The sequence below is a fragment of the Rhopalosiphum padi genome, chromosome 2, assembly GCF_020882245.1.
Source record: "Rhopalosiphum padi isolate XX-2018 chromosome 2, ASM2088224v1, whole genome shotgun sequence".
Taxonomy (NCBI): domain Eukaryota; kingdom Metazoa; phylum Arthropoda; class Insecta; order Hemiptera; family Aphididae; genus Rhopalosiphum; species Rhopalosiphum padi.
Genome location: NC_083598.1, coordinates 75,261,242 through 75,274,523, shown reverse-complemented (window position 1 = coordinate 75,274,523; position 13,282 = coordinate 75,261,242).

Here is a 13,282-nt window from a genome sequence, read left to right as displayed (position 1 = left end):
ACGAATTATTGAATATACCACACACACACACACACACACACACACACACACACACACACACACACATACATACACATTTTAAGACGTAAAATATATCCATTACAATATGATCATAAATAAACGTTCGTTGTTATAATATAAACTTTTTGCATAAGCATGCATCGAACAAGTATCCATTTTTTACCATTTCTAGATATTTTATACATGTCAATATGGTGATGGGTTGAGATTTAAGATAAAGTATAACGTACTATAATAGTAGTTTCTATTATAATAAAGTCGACGATAACTCGATAAACATGATATTTTTTAACTCTATAATATAAAATTTCCTCATTTCAAAAAAAAAGAAAAATATCCGCTATGCTATGAAAAAAACGGGATATTTTTCCCTGATTTGTTTACCATAGCGGTCTAAAACACGCGAATTCCGACATACTTTATTTATTAAAAATTATTAAAAATGTATATCATAAGGTTTTTCACGTTTATAGTTGACCGTTTAACACTAAGCATACAATTACTTTGTTTTTTTGTTATTTTATTCGTCCTGAAAATATAACACAGGAAAAATATTATGATCACAATAATGTGTCGCGAGTTATAGAACAATTTTGAATGCCATTCAATATAATAGTTTACCGTTTTTGATTAAACGGCCTCTGTGTAATTAATCGTGTAATTCAATACGCGGTTTATATACGACATACATACTTGACATTTGTATATAGCTTTGATAAACCTTTCTTGATACAATTTAGGTCCGTTGTGTTACGTATAAGTATACCGTTTCGCCGATATCCGATGGTCTGGCATGACAGCCACCCAGCCTGTATTTGAAGCGAACCACTCTCGTTGCGTATCTACAGTTTGATAGGTACTTATGTATAATAAATAATAATAATAATAATAATAATAATAATACGTTACATGAATATTAGAATATCATTTTCTCTGGAGTAAATTTAGATTTCTGGACGGGACACGTGTTGGCGGGTTAAAGGGTGTCGACTTGCTGGCGTTTTAGTTTTGCGGCGAGACCGACAAAGTTAATCAGCTTTTGTCAAGCATTGTACACTTACGTATAAGTATTTATTGTTAACGGTTTAGCCTCCGAGAAACCTCTAACCCACAATATTATTTCACGTCTCTGTCGAGAATTACTAATTAATACGTAGTACAAACTACGTACATATCTTATAATATTGTGACACATTATAATGTAATAATACAACTGCCACGATGACTGTTTTAACGCGGAGGAGCGGTCGATATGTCGATTAGACGTTCGTGATTTTAATTTTTGAATATTTGAATATTTTTTTTTTTACTTGAAAACTATACATACTATTATTAGAACAAATAATTAAAAATTAAAAACATATGATGTATAGATTATAGTTTATAAATCATAAGTTTGTACTGGTCTGGCACACGAAAATAGGCGTTTAACTTTATAAAACTATTAATAAAATGAACAAGTTTCCAAATAGTTTTTACAGCGATGTAATGAAAAATGTAACTATCAAATAACTGCTATTATTCATATATTTAATATATCTATATATAGCTATATAATTTAATATATTATATAGCTATAATTACGCTTTTATAGTCAACTGCACAACTGTATAGACCAAATGTCTGTCGAATTGCAGGGGAACGAAATCACGGGATTGACATTGTCCTACTGCTTTGCCATATAAATTATGGACGACAGACAACAGATTAATATCATAGTATCACTAATTTAAAATATAGGTATAATAACGTTTCCTTGCTTAATTTTTTTAAATCGAAATTTTCAAGATATTAGTTAAGTACTTACTAGAAATTTAATAATATATCACGTTAATAATGAATATAGTTAAACTGTACATATAGTTCATAATTTGTTTTTAAAACATTCACATTTCTTTTAAAATTATTATAATAGTACTACAAATAAATAAATGACGATTTACATTGTTTTGTTTATTATTATTATAATTATTGCTAAAATAGTAAAATATAGTACTTAGGTACGTAAACACAATTAAATAAAATTGCATTTGTAAAATGTATGTACAAACATACATTTTTACCCATATTTATCAAAAAATTTAGAGGGCAATTTATCTATTTCAGGTTTGTTTTGTACATGTTTCATCAATAGCCTTAGTTTCCATAAATTTGCTATCCCACATGCTACTGAATGAATATAATATTATTCAGCAAACGCATAATATTATAATAATGTAAATATAATATCAAGTGCGAAACACTCTGAACCAGAGATTTCCAAATTGTAGTACACCGAAACCCACGTGATTGTACGGCAAATTATTTTGTTTTTTATTCATTGGAATTGTGCAAAACATATTATGTAGTTTTATTAGAGTCTTAATTTATTGTGTTAGTTAATAATATAATATTGTTACCTATCTCGAATCCCGTCAACAAGTCTTAAACGCCGACAAATTCTGAAGATACATTGAACACTTATAATATAGATACCTAACTATTTAGTGCATAATTATTTTTATTTAAATGCATCGATATTTCTACTTTTAGGCATTAGTGGTAGGTACGCGACTTGGTGTGTAAAAGGTGCGTGTAGTGATGTACGAGAAAACGAGAAAACAAAGTTAGGGGAAACTCTGCTCTTCATCATTTCTCGACATGATACTACAGTGAAGAATCAGTTCTCGAAAACCGCATACTTAACAATACTCCAGCAGTTTCTGTATTACTATTCTACAGCTTTCACATGTGGCACGATAGGACGTGGTCTATGAGTTTTGTTTGCATATATCTATAAGTTTGTGTATTATTATAATAATATATGCGTTATGCTGTGCGTGCAGTATATTGCATAGTATCATTATCATTACAAACAAATTATACTTTATACTATGTTCTTTGGTCGGTCCAATATCCAACACCGATGATATCGATTCTATAAAGATAAAAAAAAAATAAATAATTTATTTTTCAAATGTCATTCAATCTGCATTGTGTTCATTTCTATTCTATAAAAAGGTAGGCATTATTGTGAGTATTTTGAGAAAATAATATGTTATCATTACTATTTTCTGTACGTTTTATTTTCTCTAACGCAACGTTCTATCGACACAAAATGTGTAAGTGTAACTATACAAACGCATATGAAGGATATATGAAGTGACTCATTTCACTGTATGTTACACTTATTTTCATTATGTTTTGAATAAAAAAGGTTTTATAGTTTTATTTACTACTTATTTTTATTATAATGTTTTTTAAGGATTTTATTTTTAATTATTTTAATGTCAACTTCTATAGAGATATTTTTAATCGCATTAGATATATCACAAGCTAAATGTTTTTCTAACGTTATAAACTTATAAACATTAAATATTTTAAATACACTGAAGAAAGAGGTACAAAAGTTAGAAAATGGAAAGTTGTGGTCCAAACTTATTCTTTGCTTGCTTAAAATGGTATTGATTATTATTATCATATTATTATATTAATAAAAATATATTTATAAACAGACAGTGTGAAATTATATTTTCTTTGTAAAAATGCAGTGTTAGAATAACGAGTTATTGTAATCTTAAAATCAAAACAGTTTAAAAAAAAAAAAATTAAAATTGACTAATAATAAATATGTAGCCTGATGTTAAATAGATCACTTTGTGTGTTAATATTCACATTGTTAATATTAAATATAATATGATAGTCGACAGTTAATTATTGCGTGTTGTACATGATGGATGTACCTTTCGTATTATAAAATATTACCTCCGTTGCAGCTCGGTTTGGGTGAGCAGTGTTTTTCGATGCTAGAGTGACGTGACTGGGTCAACGAAGTCGAGTCTAGACGAATACTGACTAGTAATAATGATGGCGAATGGCGATAACGATCGTTCGGTCTGTGATATTTTAAAATTAAATTGATGGTAAACGTGTGTATTGGATATACTGCAGTGCTGTTATGTGTTTATGTACTATTTTTTTACGCATACAAGTGTATAGAGTTATCGTTTATGCTTATGAGTTATGAGTTATTTGTCCGATGAATTTCGTCTGTTCGTCGCGTTGTATAAGTTATAACCACTAATCACTATTGATAATATAATAAATTTCTGAAGTGCAATCAATATTTAAGTATTATATAATTAATTACTGCAACTGTGTAAACGGTTTTTTTTTTTTTTTTTGATAATAATTTTTAAATAACTTGCTGTACCAATTACCAGACTTTGAGTAAATTAATCTATGTTTCTATTGTTTTCCGTTTTGCTTCAGCTTAAATATAGAACAATCAAAATTATTATAATAATTAATTTTATAATTTTTCATTTCTTAATAATTTTGGTCATATTTTTCATGTTAAAACAAAAGATTGAACACGTCATATTCAACAAAATAAGTGCTTAAAAGCTAACGTAAATACAATATTCTTAAGATCGGTATTTATTTTTATGTACTTACATCAGTGGCATGCCCAGGAATTTTCGATGGGGGGGATATATGTTAAAAGAACAGACCAGATTTAATTCCATTAAAAACACACAAAAACTGTATAGTTATACCAAAAAATATATAATTCTTAATTATAATTAAATTAATTTAAAAAAAAAAAATGATAAATATATTACTTTTTCAATTACAATTAATAATTAAATATATTTCCAAATTATGTTCATTAAAATTAAATCTTTTATTACTTAAAATCTGTTTGTATAAAGAAAAAATACGTTCTACTTCTACTACACTAGTTATTAATTCATATTAAAAAAACTTAATAATTTAGGCGTTATATCTAAATAAATATCTGCTTTACCCAACATAGTAAGATTTATTAGTTTTATATCCTTTATTTTTTTTCAATTATATATATACATAAATTTGTCTTTAGTTTTTTTTTTCCATTTGGACCAGGAATATTTGTTAAAATATCTTCAGTTTTTCTAAACCTATTCATACTTTAAGTAGCTCACTATTCGATTCTTCCATATTTGTAAGATTAATGGATAATTCAGATAAGTTTAATTGTACAAATACTATTAACCACCACATTTGACTGCATTATATTGTACAAGTTGTTTCAGTTTTCCCATACTGATGGGGATTAACATCGTTTTTTAAACTTTTAATCACGATTAAAAACATTTCAAAATTATTTGCATAGAAAATTGCAGCAATAACCATGTTTTCGACCTTGTAATATAGGTTCGGAAATCGGAAGATAAAGGTGTACCCGGCATTTCTTTTCTGTATTTATTTATTCTCAATGGTATTACTTTTAGGAAAGCATTTTTTTTCCTAAAATAAATGAAATAAGTTAATAATTAGATTTTATATATTAAATTATTTACCGTTGTTAAATAATCTATTTAAGTAATAATAAATTTAGTTTAGTTAAGTATTTTGTTCATTAAAATACCATATTTAAAAAAATATCCAAAAACGGGAGAAATTGTAAAAAATTGCATTAAAAAATTAAATAGGCAGAGAATGATAGAACATAAAGTATATATAGTTATAATAAAATGTATATATTTTAATGAATATAACTTATAAGCAATAACTTATTATTAATAATCAAAAGCAATGACTTTATAACAAGTAACAACTCTAATATATAATAATTTGTTTTCCGAAAGTTAGCAAAAAAAGTCAATGGGGGGAGGGGATATAACCCCTAACCTCCCCCTTGGGCACGCCACTGACTTACATCAAAAATATTTCCAGAATTAACAAAACAAAGTATGATTGCCAATCATAAAAGTAATCATTGTAATAATTTACATTTACAAACAATTTATTAATTGATAAATTCAGATGAATTTGATTTTATGATTTATTTTTAATATAATTGCAAACAATTTTAAAAGGCATATTTCTAATAATTATAATAGTAATATAATATTGTGTAAACAATTGCGATCATTTTTTTTTTTTTTTTAGAACAATTAAGAATATGCAGTCTGTAATAAAAATATATGCAATAAATAATATTAATGCTAACTCTATAAATAAAAATTTTTGACTTTTGTAAATTTAAACTAAATAATGTGTGATCCATCCTAAAATAAAACTTTTGAAGTTGAAAAAAAAATCTAGAAAAATTTCAAAAATCTGTGAATCTTAAATAATTTAATGATGTAAAATGTAAATGTTATTGAAAACAATCCAGTAGTTTTTAAGCCTATAAAGGCTATAAACAAACAAACAAATATTCATTTAATTCGTAGAGATTTTTATTCCCATCATATTATACCGTAATCGTATTTCAAGTATTTTAAAAGCCATAACATTTGTCTAATATTATTATAATATAGGTACAAAAAATTGAACTAGTAACAAACATTAATAATTACCCACCGTTTTATCGCAGTATTTCATAATTTGAATGCATAAAAAACATTATAATATTATTATAAGATATTATTTAATAGACGCATGAAACCTATCGGCTATCAGTCATTATTTTATCTTATTAAGTACACAAGAGGAAATATTCATTTTTGATGAAAACGAGTTATGTGCTCGTTAGTGATTAGTGATTACTATTATAATATGCATATAGCATTGTAAAAGCTTTACGACACTGCATTATAATATACACACTGATACACTCATCTCCGCCGTCGAAGTATAATAAGTAGATACACATATAATACTGTTGAACGATATATTCAGATGATGAGGTATTCTCTCAACGACTCCTCATGAACAATATCATGCTTTTATATAATATTATAAAATTATCGTTTCATCAAATTATTAAAATATTAACCAATTGACATTGATCAATTAAATACATTTAGTAGCTATTATTGTTTCTTATTCAATAATTTTATAGTATATACATAAATGGATATAGTCATCCAATATTTTCTGAATAAAATATATTTAATCTCCATTCAGTTATAATAATGATTTGATTCAAAAAATATCAAATACGGTATAAAGATAATAAGACATAATATAGTGATAAAATTATTAAATTGCATGTTTCATATCGGTTCGATCCCCTCCGGTCATAATGCATTTTTGACATCACTGTGAATACTATATTATTGAAGTTTGGGATTTAATTTATAACACACCCAATATTATTAAATTATACATGTACGAGATATTTTTAATTTTTGGATATTTTATTATTTTGAATAATATTGAACAACTGACTTTTAAATATTAAACAAGTATATTAAACGCTAACGAAAAATGTGTTGCAGACCAAAAAAACTCCTTGTTGGTACTTATAGTCCTATTTCTCCGAAAAATGTATTATTATTTATACCCTTTATTAAACTTCAAGTTATGTTATTCATTTTAGTCATGTCACGTTCTAAAAATTGAAAATATATAGTTTTATTTTTAACTATGGTCCTTTACCATTAATTTTTTTTAACTTAAATACAACTTTGTCATATTAAATTAGTGTAATTTATTAAACTTGAGTTCACGTCGAAGGGTAAATACATAACGCGTTTTTTTATAATTAAATATTCATTATTATGTATAATATGAATAAATATTATAATTATCTAACTATAACTTTTATAAAACTACAAATTATTATTTTTATTAAAAACATTTAATTTGGAATTTATCTATTAATTCGCTTATTGTAAACTAGAAAATGATAGCCTGGCAAATCAAAAATTGACTTACCTAGGTAAATAGTTGTTTAGTTGTTTATATATATATATATAATTATTATTTATACATTAATAGCTATTCTGCTTCAGATAATGATATATTAAATCATTAAATCATTCAAAAATTAAAATTCAATAGTTGTTTACCACTTACATATGCGTAAAAAAAAAGTAATGGCAAGGTAATCTCCTAATAAATCTTGAATTTTAGATTACCTATTTAATTTTTTTGAAATAACGAGTGTGTGCATTGTTTAATATCATTACGCTGCAGTATAATATTACAAAGATGTTACGTCATTAATATCATTGTGTACATTATATCCAACTATTTAAATTCAAAACAAATTTAATATTTACACATATTATTATAACTGCTAGAATTTGCAGCTTTCCCCGAATATGTATAAGTAAAATTCGAGAAGTTGTGAAAACCGAGATTCGTTTGTTTATCACATAGTATCATAATTGCTACAGCAAAAACTCGGTTCGAATTATAAAAGTTTTTACTGCTTCATTGTTATTCAGTTATGATTTTTAATTAGAAGATAAAACCCGCTAAGTTCGCCGCTGTATACTTGTACATTAATTAAGTTGATAATGACGTTTGCAGTTGTTGGAAACACTATGTTTGTCAAACAACATTACAACTAAATGCACTAATTATATATTTTTGTAAGGTTTGAACGCATATATTAGCGCGCAATACTGGTTTGCGACATTTGCGTTGGGAATAATTTGAACGACAGTTGTACGAGATTAATTATAATAATTTTAACAAATTTCAATTTTAAACTATTGCGAAAATTGTTTGAAAGTTTGTTAAATCTGGGTCCATTGCGCGTTATGAACTGTACTATATTATATTACTTTAATAAACAAATTTAAAAGAGTTCAAAGTGTTTTTGTCATTGTAAAGTATTATTATTATGATTATTTGCCTCGTTGGTCACATAATATTATTTTATCATTTTATCGTAACCGCCGGTTTCGTGTTTTACGCTTATTTGTGGATAACCACAAGAGAAAGAGAAAACAATATATCGTTGACACTCGAGGTTTTTGTACTATAAGTTTTTCGTTTCAATGTACCTATGTAGTATTATTGACGTACTTATTTATAGTATTCCATCCAAAACATATTATTTTGATGTAGATATTTGTTTTATTATTATCATTTATTTATATTCGTGAAATATACATTGTACAATATAAATAAATAAATGCACAATACTACAATACGTATATCGCTTACGCAGAATATAAATTTAAGTCAAATGTTTTATAACTAATATAATATTATGTATGATGCCATTTAATTATTACAAAAAAATCCGCATATTATGTGTGTTAATATTTAGGTGAACTAGACATTAATTGGTGGTCAAATATAATTTATGTATATATTGTATATTATAACGATTAACGATTATAAAATCAGTAAAAGTATACTATTTATTTTATACAATCTTCGTTTCATTCCATAACTACAGTGTCTTTTAATTTTGTGAATATTCAGCATCACTAAATTATTGATAACCATATTAATTATATTATAGGTGTATAATCACTAAACAGCCAATGAATATTTCTATAAATATTCGTTGGCTGTTTAGTATGGGATTATATATCGCAAATTGTATCTTAAATACAACATAATTTTAACTAGTAAACTATAGACGGACCTTGGAAATACGTATTGTAATATTTTAAAATACACTACATTAAAATGGTTTTTAATTTTTTTTTAACTTTTACTAATACTTTATATTAAGTAACAGTTATCTAATAATGTATTATTTATTAATGTTATTACCAAATTATAATTTGGATATTATAGTTACTGATACATTTTCAGGACATGGCGTAGAAATATATGTTATTTAAAAAAGTGTTTAAAAAAAAATTAAAGTTTATCAAGTATTTAATATTTTTTTTGTAAGAACGAAGAACGATATATAGAGGGTAGATTATAATGGCAAACTCTTGTGGAGATGACTTGTATAAGATGAAACATAAAAGAAGTATATTTTGTAATTATACTAATTGTCTGTTTTCTCTAGCTAATTAAAACATGACTTTGTGGTGCAGTACGTCATAAGATACGTAATGTACGTATATTGATCTTTTACTCTTTTTCACAGTAATTTGCACTGTTACCTAACCTTTTTTTATATAGTCTACACGCACAGCAAATATTTTATACTCAACATTATAAAAACGTATACTTACTATGAATTTTTTTTTTTTTTTTAATATATTTAATAAGCACCGTAATAATATAGGTTCATAATAGTTCCTAACCATCAAAATTGATAAATTATAATTTAAATTCCATGTGGAGCAATGAATATATTTACTCTTGAACATCGAATACTAGATACGAATACATCATAGTAAAATAAATAATAAACCTATAAATCAATTATAAATAGTTATAATATATTATGAACAAAAATAAATATCTGTTAAGTGTAGGTAACCGTTCACCTATACATAGTAGCTCAATAGCTGGTATTAGGTAGGTGCCGTACTGTATAGACTATAGAGTGTACTCCATCATTGAGTAGGTGGACGACATTGAATTGAGTCCCGCAAATACTTTTGGGTTATCAGAGTTAAATCCGACCAATATTGTTAGGTGGTTCGAGTTGAGTCCATTCAGCCTATTATTGATAAATATTGATTGCTTATATTGTTTTTAATAATAATAATTATTATTATGTGTAATATTATAAAGTTAATAATTAAATAATGGCTGGTAAAAATTTAAATGATATATATTTTAAAATGACAAATCTTCAAATTTGCTTATTTATATATTTGTTTGTCTACTAAATTTTTCTTTTTCTAATGTTTCTTTACATGGTATTTTTACTTTGCTTCTTAATTTTATATATATAGATCAGACTGTATATATATATCAGACTGTATTCCCAGAAGAGTGTCCACAAGAATAAAAATATTTGGATGTCCCGAATGAAAAAAAAACATTTAATTTTGAGTGAATTTTATACTGTGTATTGGTAGTTATGACATTTATCTATACGGACTCAATTCAATATCACCGGAGTAGGTCATTGTAGTAATGAATGTGTTAAATTTTAGTTATACGACAAATTATTGTATTGTACAGTATGATAAAAAAAACGATTCTAAATGGAGACTGGAGATTAATACATTCATCAGTTTAACGCTCCACCCAGAATCTAAAATGTTGCATAAATTATAATAACCGTAAAAATAATAACGAAATTAAATCAATTTTGTAATACGTGAGAATATAACAAGTTATATAATAACTTTAGCTGTAGTTGAAAAATAAAACATTATTAAGTGTAGTATGATAAAAATAAAAGAGGATAATATAGTATAGGTATACACAATGCAACTATTATTCTAGAACAAAATGTTTATTATATGTATTTATGTAGGTAAATATACCTATTAAAAACTAATGTGTTTAAGGACATTTTTATTTCGGTAGTAGATAGGTACTTCCGTGCATATTTTCAAGTACCTGCCCGTGATAATTTCCGATCTGTAAATGAATAAAAAAACGTAAAAAATAAATGTTAAAAACAAAAACTTTAATTTCCTCGAATTTGTTTGATGTTATGATAATTATAATATTACAATAAATATTATATTATCACATATATTATTATTTTGTTTGGCGGTTGAAAACGAAAACAAATTTACAACAAAATCGGCCGACGTGCGGGCTAATGCGAACGCTTATGGAAATTCGAGAGGAATCCGACGAGGAATTTTACATACGAAAATAACGAAACTATGCACAATATGTTTACAAACGATTTAGTGCCGAGTCCGCGAGTGTGTTGACGTTTGCCCGCGACGGTTTGTTGTTTCGACTCGGCCGCCGCTGGCCAACTCAAACGCGCCACTTTACGTATTAACCGTATACCGTCAGTGTTATTGTTTTGGCGAGCCTACGGCACTGCGCCGCGGCGGTCGTTTCCTGGTACGTCTTAGCCGTCCGAAACACAACAAACACAACAACAACAATAACGGTGTTGACACGCGTGTATAAAACTCGCGGCACGACGTCCGACTAACGTCAAACACCGATCGACGACGTACCGACGACGGTACGCTTTCCGTGCGACGCACAGCGATAATAATATTCGTGTAATACTACACGCGGCTTGTAACGCGCGCAGTTGGTGCACGTAACGACGATGAAGACGAACGGACGACGGACCGCGGTGGCGTGCTGTGGCCGCCGGACGATGCTGCAGGCCGCCGTGCTGTGGATGACGCTGCTGTGGATGTGCAGTGCCGCCGCCACCGCCGCTGAAACCAACGAATGGCGGCCGTGCCGGGCGGCCGGTCACCGACGGTACGACGAGGACGTGATGCTCAGGAACCGCGGCGGTGGCGACGGCGACGGTGACGGTGACGGCGGCAGAAGCGACGAAGACGACGACGACAACGACGACGACAGCGGCGGCGAAACAAGTGCGAACAACGCCGGCGATAGCGGTTACTTCCGGTTTCCAGTGGACGACAAGCCAAAACGCGGCGCGGGCAAGGCGTACGAAAAAAAACAAGACCTGTATCGGCCGGCGGCGCACGCGTCCTACGCGCCCGACGTGGCGTCGGAAAACGACCTGCGCGTGGACACGACGTTGCTCCGCGGCGAGACGATCGAGCTGCCCACGTACGTCAACGTGCCCGTCACGTTACGGTGCCGGTTCGAGCCGGCGGACGGGACGGACGACAAGTTCAACACCGTGGTCGAGGCCATGTACCCGGGGCACAGGGACGCGCCGCCGCCGCCGCCCGGCTCTCACGCGTTCCGCATACTCAAGCAGCTCATGAGCTCGGCGGACGGGTGGCGGGGTGTCGCGCACAATTCCGCCAGGTCCGTGCGACGGGCGTCGGGAAACCGGTTTGGCCGGCACGAATGGCCGGCCCGAAACGACGAGGTTGGCGACGACGACTCTCGCACGGCGCAGCGCGACGATCAGATGTTCTGGAACATCTTGGCCCGTCAACGCGCCGCCGAACGAATGAGGCGATTCCACGACTCTCGTCAAGACGTCAGTTGGCCGGAAAGGTTTCGCGGCCAGTCGGCCCGACTGTTACAGCGATTCGACGGTCCTCCGGTCGCAATACGAAAATGGTCCGAAAACCAATTGATCGAAGACCAGGAAGCCGAACAAGACGTGTACGATCAGCAATTCGGCGGACGACTATCCGAACCGGTCTACGACCTGCAAGTGGAACCACAAATCGACAACTCGCAGCATGTAGAAAGCGCCGACGACTCACAGCAGTTAGAGAGCGTCGACGACTTTCAGCAAGCAGAAAGCGTCGACGACTCGCAGCAAGTAGAAAGCTTCGGAGACTCGGAGCAAGTAGAAAGCTCCGACGACTCTCGGCAAGTAGAAAGCTCCGACGAATCGCAACAATTAGAAAGCTCCTCCGACTCGCAGCAAGTAGAAAGCTTCGACGACTCGCAGCAAGTCGAACCGGCCGAACACCGGACTGCTGCCGAAGATGTGGACGACGGACGGGTGCAAAGTAGAAGTCTTCCGGCCGTGGCCCAGTACCTGCAACATGATATGATGACTGCGACGTCCGCGCCAGAAATCGCCACCACGATTACTTCGGAT